This window comes from Dendropsophus ebraccatus, chromosome 14 (assembly GCF_027789765.1).
Source record: "Dendropsophus ebraccatus isolate aDenEbr1 chromosome 14, aDenEbr1.pat, whole genome shotgun sequence".
NCBI lineage: Eukaryota > Metazoa > Chordata > Amphibia > Anura > Hylidae > Dendropsophus > Dendropsophus ebraccatus.
The window spans coordinates 18,277,169-18,280,729 of NC_091467.1; the positions used below are offsets into that span (position 1 = coordinate 18,277,169).

At 46.6% G+C, this 3,561-nt stretch overlaps 1 long non-coding RNA gene across 1 annotated transcript; it reads left to right on the forward strand.

Moving 5' to 3' along the window:
* Positions 1-1,438: 1,438 nt before the first annotated feature.
* On the forward strand, positions 1,439-2,397 carry LOC138772148 (uncharacterized). Its single transcript, XR_011359717.1, has 3 exons — positions 1,439-1,464; positions 1,556-1,599; positions 1,740-2,397. It is a non-coding gene; the product is annotated as an uncharacterized lncRNA (long non-coding RNA).
* The last annotated feature ends 1,164 nt before the right edge of the window (positions 2,398-3,561 follow it).

Below are 3,561 nucleotides of genomic sequence, written 5' to 3' on the forward strand. Positions count from 1 at the left end.
ACTACTACTTTATGCCCCATACTTCATCTCCCCTTCTATCACCATAGTCAAGTGTAGGGCTGCTATAAAGAGGGATTCTGATTCCCTATAGAGGAGGACATAGGTAAAAACAATGCCCAAGTCCATATAGGCTGCTATAAGGCACAATTACATACTCTGACCTCCATAGCATCAATGCAACCCTTACAGCAGCCTATCTGTACCCGGAGAAGTGAACATTACTGATCACAACTCCAAGACGTCTCATGCCAATATCATGGATTCTCATATAGTAGTAGTGGAATATCCCTTTAAGATCTCTCCATAATGTATCCGATACCAACACAACCTGACAGACAGACTGACAGCACAAGCCAACCCTTTCATACACGTCTTCTAATATGTATTCTCGATTTGTTTTCTTTAGGTGGTCCTGGCATCGGTCCCCGGCCGAAACATCTGCATGGCCATCAAAATCATCAAAAAGAACGAGGACAACGATGGAGTCATCATGAGAGAGCGGCGGATACTCCTGGCGTCCAGAGACTGCCCATTCATATGCCACATCTATGCCGCACACGAGTCTCTGGAACGCGCATACATCATCACGGAGTATCTGTCTGGTGGCAGCCTGGAGGGATTAATCAGGATGTGCGGCTACCTGGACATCGGCAACGTAAGGTAAGGAAGGGGTTTTCTTCTGGGGGGTGAGGGCAATTGTTAAAGAAGAGTGTTATTAATCACTATTTTCTGTTCTCTCCACGAGATTCTACACGGCAGAGATGGTAAGTGGCCTCCAGTTTCTCCACAGAAAGAACATCGTCCATCGGTAAGTAGAACCTTTCTCTATCTGATCAGTCATGCAGTGACCCATCCACAGTCCCATGTATCACTGGGCAGATTTATCATTCTTTCTCTTCTTTCGTTGCAGAGACCTGAAGCCGGAGAACATCATGGTGGATGCTGACGGCCACATCCGTATCATCGATCTGGGATTGGCCGAAGATGGGGTGACCGCCTCCAGGAACATCGGTGACATGGCGGGCACCTTCCACTACATGGCCCCCGAGGTGCTTCTCAGGAAAGGATACGGCGCAGCAGTGGACTGGTGGAGCCTGGGGATCGTGCTGTCCAGGATGGCCACAGGACGCCTCCCATTCTACAACGGCCCCGTCATGCAACAGGCTTTCAAGGCCATGACCACCGAGAGGCCTAAATTTCCATCTTGGATCGACGCTGACGGAAAACATCTCATCAAGAAGCTGCTGCGCAAGAATCCTGAGGAGCGCCTGGGTGTGTGCGGGAACATCAGGCAGCATCCATTCTTCACCACCATCGGCTGGAAGGAACTGGAGGAGAGGAGAGTAACACCGCCATGGAGGCCGATGGAGACAGATCTGCAAAACCAACATCTGCAGTGGCCGGAGGACAACGACACTCTTCACCCCCGGGACGACTTGATTACATGTCACCAAGTTGGACCCGGTAAAATTCAATAAAGTGGGTTCTTGTTAGCTTGGGGTCCCCATCTTTGTCTTCTATGTCTGTCAGTGACTATGTCTCTATTTCTCCTTAGATGGATGAGAAGATCTAGACTGTGAAGGAATCCACGACCATCTGGTAAGCAGCCTCTATACACACAGCACACCTATCACATGTGCTGTTATATAGCTGGATGGTTCATTACCATGACCATTCCACTATAACAGAAGCTGCTGTAGAGAAAAGTTTATCAGACGTCTTCCTCTTATGTCTTGCAGGATGAGCCCGTGCCAACTGATCTCCGCTTCCAGCCTCCTGACCTGTACTTGACATCTCTGCTGCTGTGTGCCACCTCGGCTGCCCTAGAACATCAGCGCTCTCAATAACATCTACATGCCGGACCTTTACCATCAGGATACTGCTCCAGGCCCTTGACCATGGCGTACTCCAATCCCGGGCTGGCATCTGACATCTCCAGCCTGAAGACCCTCTACACCCCCAGGAGCGGCCTGTGCTTCCATCTGGAGAGTTCAGGAACAATAGCCGCATGTTGTAGTCCTGGGGCGCGGAGTAGCGGCTATTATCCCTGAACTCACCTCAGCACAGGCCAGGTAAGTACCACACGCACCACATCCACATCACACACACTACAGGATAGGTACAGTCACTCACACCTAGCACTTAGTACATGTAGATTAGATACCGGCTCGATCCTGGGATTTATTCCGATCGCCATATTTGGGGTCAGGAAGGAATTTTTCCCCCTAATGGGGTTTTCGCCTTCCTCTGGATCAACATAGCCGTAAATAGGGTTCATTTCTTATAATGTTAGGTCACACATCCCTATCTTTACTAGCTTAAAACATATCTAAAATTAGACTCCCATATCACAAAGGTTAGAGACCAGCCCAAAAATAGGTTTAGTTTGATAGGTGATTAATTTACACATATACATAAATCTATATATAAATAATAATACCCCTCCCCCCTGCATTATCTATAAATAAAATGTTCCTTTTACCCCCCTACATCTGTGTGCTTGTCTTTATTCATATTGCTGGTAAAGAATACATTTTCTTAGAGGGGGCTCTGCTGTTAATCTGATCACATTATATGAGGACATGTTACTCCGCCACAGTGTGTGGGGGAACTGGGCCACAACACGGACACTGACACAACCAGAAACTACAACTAAGGATTATGATAAGGAGAATTCCTTCTTTATTGGGGTAACAGCACAAGTAATATTTTTCTAGCACTGTCTGAGGAAGAGCTATTCCGATCCATTTCCCTGGTGATCAGCGGATACTATTCAGGGGTACTGCAAGCAGCAGGTTTTCAACAGCGCTGCGGAATCTGTTGGCGCTATACAAATAAATATTATTATTACTACACTGGTGGAGCAGAGTTTCTGCATCCCACACAGGAGCACGGTCTCATTTTTTGTTATTAGTTAGGAATGTTGCAGCCGTTATAGTTTCTACAGGAGTAGTCACCCAGCTACCACATCCCCCTGAACAGCAAAACAGCCTAGATGTGTAATAAAATGTGTAACTCACTTCTATTTAGAAGTCTCCAGTGTTCCCATACTTATCAGCTGCTGTATGTCCTGCACGAAATGAATTTTTTTTCTTTTCAGCCTGACACAGTGCTCTCTGCTGCCACCTGTGTCCATGTCAAGAACTGTCCAGAGCAGGAGATATTTTCTATGGGGATTTGCTACTGCTCTGGACAGTTCCTGTTATGGACAGAGGTGGCAGCAGAGAGCACTGTGTCAGGCTGGAAAGAATACACCACTTCCTGCAGGACATACAGAAGCTGGCAAATACGGGAAGACTGGATCTTTTTATACAGAAGTAAATTACAAATCTATATAACTTTCTGAAACCAGCTGATTTGAAAGAAAAAGATTTTCGCCGGAGTACCCCTTGAAGAATCTTATATGAATAACAGTCATCCAATGCTGACATATCATCTCTCAATAGGGAAATAGTGAATCCTTATCTATAATATCCTACACAGTGTCATATGCAGTGATGGTTCCTTATTTTGTGCCCCCTATAAGACCCACAGGGTAAAGCTGTATTAAGTGCCCCCTAC